General features: G+C 38.4%; 1 long non-coding RNA gene across 1 annotated transcript; it reads right to left on the bottom strand.

Annotated features, from left to right (window-relative positions):
• Positions 1–1,706: 1,706 nt before the first annotated feature.
• LOC130219962 (uncharacterized) lies at positions 1,707–2,148 on the bottom strand. The gene is made up of 3 exons (XR_008836105.1): positions 2,110–2,148; positions 1,875–2,023; positions 1,707–1,794 (listed from the first exon to the last, which is right to left on the bottom strand). It is a non-coding gene; the product is annotated as an uncharacterized LOC130219962 (long non-coding RNA).
• Between the last annotated feature and the right edge of the window lie 4,889 nt (positions 2,149–7,037).

The following is a 7,037-nucleotide window of genomic DNA, read 5'->3' as shown; positions in this document are numbered from 1 at the left end:
AGAAGACTGTTTATATAATAGTAATATCAAATAATAACTACACTAAAGAAAATAAACAACTTCCAGTACATACAAGTGCAAACAAATGAACAAAATCTGAACATTAATCAAACATCATAGAGACAACATAGGTAATGTCTTAAATTAAAAATGGTGGTGACTCCTAGGATGAATATACTATAGCTTGATTGAAGAATTAACATGCCTGGTTAATTCTCGGCAGTGAGGTCCATGGCTTTTCTTGTGGTTGAAATTAAGGGTTCGTGGGAGGTAGGGTTACGAGCAGCTTCAGCATACTTACCAGGCTGTAATTCCACATGTGTTGCAAAGAATCCAGGGAGAGAGGAGAGAATATGGAGTAGCCTACTCACACTTTCACTACTGCATAAAGGAAGCTTATGAGAAAAAAAAGAGTGAAAAAAGACAAGTCAGTAAGAGAAAATACAGTTCTCTGGAAGTAAAGGTGAATGGTTTGTAAGTGGAGAGAAGTGTTGGTGCTTGACATTGCAGGAAGAATTCTTCAGGGTGAGAAGAGCAGTGATGGTTGTCCAGAGTCCAGAGAGAGAGGAGAGAATATGGCCACAGGTGGAAACTTGGAGTTGGACATGTTAGAAGTGGGTGAGAATGGGGGATGGAAAGATGTTGTTTCAAATCCAGTCCAAGTCCAGCCCTTTCCCGGCAAAAGATCTCCTCTTTGAGCCATAATTATAGAGTAACTCCTCATCACTCAAAATGTCTTTTGTAGCAATGAAGAGAATGATGTCTCTATCATTAAGGACATACAGCCTGGGCCGGATATTAGCTCTTTTACTGGAGTGACGTATCAGGCGTCCGTAATTGAACTTCATGGGATGGCACTGGCAACTTTCTTCATGTGCATCAATGCACATGGCTTCATGTTGCTTGTTCTTATAAAAAATCAAATGTCCATCTCTAATGCTGCTGGTTGAAGCAATTGCCATCCCCTCTTCATGGCTAACCAGCTGGCCGTGGTATTCACAGACAACCCCCCCAATCTGCACCATCAACCTTGTCAGGGACGGGTCTGACAGTCAGTCCTTTCCAGCCTGTCGACGACCAAGTCCAACCTGGCAACAGGCTTCCACTGCTTCAGAACCACTGAAGCCTGTGGGACATTTGACGTCCACCCTTGTTTGTCCATCCAGCGGTTTATTTTGGACTCTGATGGCTGCTGTCCAGCAAAATGTTCTAGAAACACAAAACACATCAGTATTTGGCTATTCTCACTCAATTTCACTGTTTGTGTCATTAATCATCTGTATACTCACCAAGAGCATGCTGTTCACGCAGCTTGAGCTGCTCGCTACGCCAGCGGTCATAGCAGTGCCTCTCATGTTCTGAGCCACACAGCTCATTCCTGCGTGCCCTTTTTGGAGGAGGCCCCTCCAGAGTCACTGGACAGAACTGCTCAAGAGTTTTGTAGGCTGTCTGTTCGTCCACCCTTGTCTCTTGGCTGGAAGCTCTACTGGACCTTTGTCTATAAGATCACAAAAAAATTTATATTAAAGGAAGGAATGACAAGGCTGGGGGTTGCAAATTTAAGAATAAGGATCCTCGTTAGATTCTTACTGTGTTTTTCCAGCAAGCTGATCTAGCACACTTAAAGCCAGAAATGCATCTGAAGATGTTCTCTTCCTGTAGTTCCTTTCAGTTGTTTCTGGCTGCCCAAACAGCCGTGCCACCACATTTCTCTCCACTTCTGACTTCAGGTTTTGTGCTGCTGCCTCAAACGCTCTCTGGGCATCGCCAAAGGTCACACTGGGGAGACTGTATCTGAAACACAAGGCATTGTAAGAATGCAAAAAGTGGACAGATGAACATGTAGAGTTAAAGACAGGTGTAATGTTGCTTACTTGTCATGTAGTCTTTTTAAGTCATTGGAGGGATTATAAATCGATCTCCCACTACTTGACACAAAAAATGAATCAACTGCCACATCGTCGCCGGTGCGGTTTTCTTGCAGCATTACTGGCCGCACCTCATTGAAGTACAAGTCAAACCACTAGTTAGAGAAAGGGTCAAAAATAAGTATGACTTTACCACAATATATTTATTGCTGTTATGATTTAAAGTACAATATAAACTTACAAGTTCCTGTTCGTGTGACAACGGTACTTTGTGCTCCTTTTACTGCAAACACCAGACACCATTCTCTATCCGGCTTCTCCCCTCCCAATCCTCAACCTGCAAACAGACAGTTTTGCACATTCAATTCACCTTTATTTGTATAGCGCTTTTACAATGTAGACTGTGTCAAAGCAGCTTCACATAGAAGATCATAGTATATTGAAACAGTGTCAGTCCAGTCTTCAGTGTTTAAGTTCAGTTCAGCTCAGTTAAGTGTTGAAGCATAGGAACAAAGAAAAGATGGGAAGGAAATACAAACACTTACAGTCATGTGTGTCACTACTCCAGGCCGCTGAAGTAGCTTCAGCATGACAAGAGCCTCAAGTAGTAGAGGACAAGCAGTCGTTCATTTTAGTCAAACAGTCCCCTGTGATGGCTCCTGGACCCTGCATTTGCATATCACGGCCTGGAAATCTTTGAATGCAGCCTCCAAAACAACAAGGCAGTCCTTTGGCAACATTTCCTTGCCAAACTCAGATTTTTTTCCTGTGACCTCCATGCTCAATTTTTTGGACATGCCACTCTGTATTCCATACAGCGTTTCCATAAAACTTTTATAGTCCTGGAACAGAGCTGGATTGTTGTGGCGAACATCCGTGGAGGTAATAATGTAGGTCATGAATCTTGAAAAGAGATCAAAATTGGGTTGTTAGCACAGCTGAAATGATTAGCTAACATGTACATGGCAACCTGTGGTTGTTCCACTGACCTCTTGAGACTCTTCGAGTAGTTAAACACTGTCCATTTTGAGAGCTTTGTATGTGACAAGATGTTAAAGTACTCTCGCACTTTCTCCACCTGCCGAACAAACATAAGGTTTGGCTCAGTCGGGTCCATGTAATGCAAGAACCTGGACACTGTTTCCACCTGAAATGACACATTTCACATTATGATAAACTCTACTGCATAAAACAAGACCTGCATGTACATTTTTTTGCATGTATACCTTCACTCATTTAATTAACTTACTACTTGTTTGGTGTTTTTATATCCTAGGTCAGTGAGCAGGTACTTATTAAATCCTGCTAGAAGGGGGTGGTCAATGGAGTGCTTATTGTAAAAGCCTTTTTTGACCATCTCCACCCTCACGGAAGAGGTCCACATCGGTCCACCAGTGCTGAAGTAAAAACAATAAACAGGAGGTGATCAAAACGACTCTGTACATGAAAGAGAAATCATATCCACAGTGTACATTTATTTTCTGGGAATGCCGATGTGAAACTGTACCTCTGATGAACTCTCCAGAGCTCTCGTCAGATAAGGGCTCATATGGAGGCTCAACTGGACCTTTTGCACCTTCTCCAGAGCTTTGAGACACAGAAGATGTAGTCGATTGAGCTGGGTCCGGGAGGAGTGAAGGTAAGTTATTAATGACCAACCCCCTTGACTGCATCTCTGCAATCATCCTAAATCAAGGAACAGAAAATAAGGTCAAATAAAAAATACCAACAATGCATATTTATTAATGTGTAGATGTTTGATTTGAAGCCAGATATAGCAAATCAGAGAATCATAACTGAATAACAAACCTGGCCAGAGGATTGGTAGAGTCCAATATGTCACGAATTTTTCCAAACTCCCAGAAACGTCCTCTGTGGCAGAATTCGGACAACTCCTTCTTGGCCTCTATAACGACTGCCTGGATCTCTGCCTCTCTGCTGTTCCTCATACACACCTCCCTGAGATGCCCAGGAAGAGAGTGAGGAGCCTTTTTGCACACAGGGCAGAGGAAAAACATCCTGCTGTGGAAGGATCTGTGTGGATAATAAAACCAACATGTTATAGAATGAAGAGAGCTAGAGCAGCTTTGTGAAGGTTTGGGGTCCACCACACCCCACCCCCAACTCCAGGTACAGAAACAAAGAAACGAGCACACAAACACACACAGCAAAGTGTGCAGGACATTTTGATTAGAGGTTTAAGACAAAACATTATTTCATATTAATATAATAATGTTACTAACCATATTTAAAAAGTGTATTTGATAATATGACAATTATTATGAGAGAATATTAAAATTGTCTCAATTATTTCTTAAACTAAGATTATTCCTGCCATTAGGATTTTGAGTTAATATCAAATGACACCACAATTAGTATACAAACTGTGCTCTCCTCTTACAAACATCTGTCCACTTCAGAGGTTTTCTAAATTTAATGATAAAGACTCTTGTCTTGACTTCCACAAACTTAGCTAACCCCACTGACAAAATGATGTAAGATAAACAGAGTTTAACAGGCCTGCTGCATAAGGCATACTGACTAAATCTACTTACTTTTCAGAAGCCATTTCCGATGTTGAAAAGTGAGTTCTGTCCACTGGTCAAAAGCAACAAGTTGTAGCTGAAAGTGACACAACTGTACATAGACTGAGATGAGACGGGCCTCTTTAACCTAAGCTGGTAGTAGGTCAACGGCCTATCAGGACGCAGCATCCAACAGCAGCCCAATCTGCCCATTCCCAGGTGTTAATGGCCCAAGTGGGGCAGAAACAACTGTAAAACAGACAACTGATCTAGGCATATGTTGCAGTGTATTTAAAAATATATTGTCTTTGTTTTGACTTTGAGTAGTTTTATATTTCACAACACAGATGCAGGGAAGTATATTGTCTTAAAATTGGAAACATTAAAAAAAAAAAAACCAATAAAAAAGAGACTTGCAACACATTTTAGAGTAGATTTATTCTTAGTTTGGCTATAGATACAATAAATAAAATAGAATATCTGATTTTCTGATAGATGTCTGCTCCACGATGGAGGAACACATATCCTTTATTATGTCTTATGATTATTAATAAAGTTAAATGTTTAAGAGCCTAGATCATATGATGACCATGGTGTCATCCCTCTTTAGAGTAAATCTGGAGTAATATGTGTGTGATAGTTTTTCTGCATGCCGAATGATTTGTTTCCTCAGGATCTACCGAGCCAGGTCAGAGGTCATGGAGACCTCTCGAGTGGACCTGGACTCTTGAAGAATTGGAAACAAATGTTTCCTGAGTTATTTGCCATTTTAGGTTAAGTATTTTAAAGTGAAGTGCTTGTATGTAAGCTGCCAGTTTAGATGTTAAATGTATTTTTTATATATATTATTCTTATATTGTTACATGTCAGTACTAAATATATTTCAGTAATATACATATATACATACAAAAACATTTTATTGAAATATATCTTGTTCTTACATGAATACTGATCTAAACTCTCAATTGTTGGCCAGAGTGGGTGTTAATGTTATTAATTAGCTAATGTTGCTGGGTGATGGAGATATGAATAGTCTCGTTAGCAACTTGTTGTTCTTACATGAATACTGATCTGAACTCTTAATGGCTGGAGTGAGTGTTAACGTCTAATTTGCTTATGTTTTGCTGTGGATATATGAATGGTCTCGTTAGAGAGTTATTGTTCTAAACCATTGGTGCTTTGGTGGTAATAGTCAAATGCAAGCTTTCCCAAATTACTGCCAGATTTTTATTAAAAACCCATAAAAAACTGTTCTGTTTTATTGACCTGTTGGTCGAGGCTAATACAATTTCTCCTGTGTTTTCCATTGTAGACATGGGCCGATATAAGATTCTGATGGTGTGATAACCTCAGATGAAAAAATCAGTTTCTCAATAATGTGATTACTGCTCTAAAATATTTTCTCTTTAAATGTCTGGGTAAAAAACAAAACCTTTTCCCTTTTGAGCACAATATATTTTATTTTGAGAAACATTCTCACATTTTAAAATGACATCTTTGGATATCTTTTCTGCTGGAGATACTGTTGCCCTAAAAAAAAACTAATAAACAAAACAAAAAAAAACTTACATACACAATAAAGCAGAAACTTTTGGACTTTTCCAAACTGCGGTATACATTGAAAACGGTTATTGTCCCTTGTCTATTCCATTGTATTGAAACATTACACAAACGTGTTTGTGTGTGTGTGTGTATATAACTATGTAAACCAAACCCTAACACACACACACACACATTTTAATTCCTAATCTATTGTGTGTGTGTGCGTATATATATTAGATTAGAACAGAGAATGTGTGTATGTGTTACCTATGTGTCACCTAAGTTAATTTACCATTTTAAATAACTGTGTCGTAGTCTTAGAAGATTATAAATGCACTGGAGAATATTTGAGGTATGGCTGGATAAAAGGAAATGGCAATATGTGTGGCACATAATAAATGGATTTCAGTTTCTGTGGTGTTCAAGCGCCATCTGCTGGTTTATATCGGTAGCAGAAAAGTGTTGCTTTCAGTTTCACTTTCATTTTAAAATAAACAGTGTAAAAATGTACTAACAGTTTAGATATTTCCATCAAGCGTAATACCCTGTAAGCACCATTAATGTTGACTGATATGATAAATGTAATGACTTTTCTGTTAAAGAATAGTTTTGCTTTGTATAACTGCTCATTCATGATGGCTGAATTCATCAGGATAACATTATTATGTGATAAAACAGACTGCACAAGATTTATATGAGAGTAAAAGAAATGTATGTGTGTTTCACATTTTTACAAAAAAATAAAAATAAAGACAAAAAGGAGCCAGATGTTCAAACTGCATATGTTGTTCGTTTTCCCTTATATTGTTGACTGGATAACTGGCAGCCAGTCTTAGTGAGGCCAATATAAACTGTTTTCTTAAAGAACGTCATTTAAAAGGTCATTTATTCTTGTGATTCAAAGCTGTATTTTCAGCATGGAGATCTGCTGTTCTACTATGATCAGATGTTATTGGTACAAAATCACTAACAATGATACTTACATATTATTAAAAAGAGAGTTGAAAATAATAGCTTTTATTTACAATCCTTTATAACATTGTACATGTACTTATGATCTAAAAATATTGCAAATTAAAGCTATTATTTAGAACTTTTATTT

The sequence above is a fragment of the Danio aesculapii genome, unplaced genomic scaffold (genome assembly GCF_903798145.1).
Source record: "Danio aesculapii unplaced genomic scaffold, fDanAes4.1, whole genome shotgun sequence".
NCBI lineage: Eukaryota > Metazoa > Chordata > Actinopteri > Cypriniformes > Danionidae > Danio > Danio aesculapii.
This window is presented reverse-complemented; position numbering and strand designations above follow the sequence as displayed.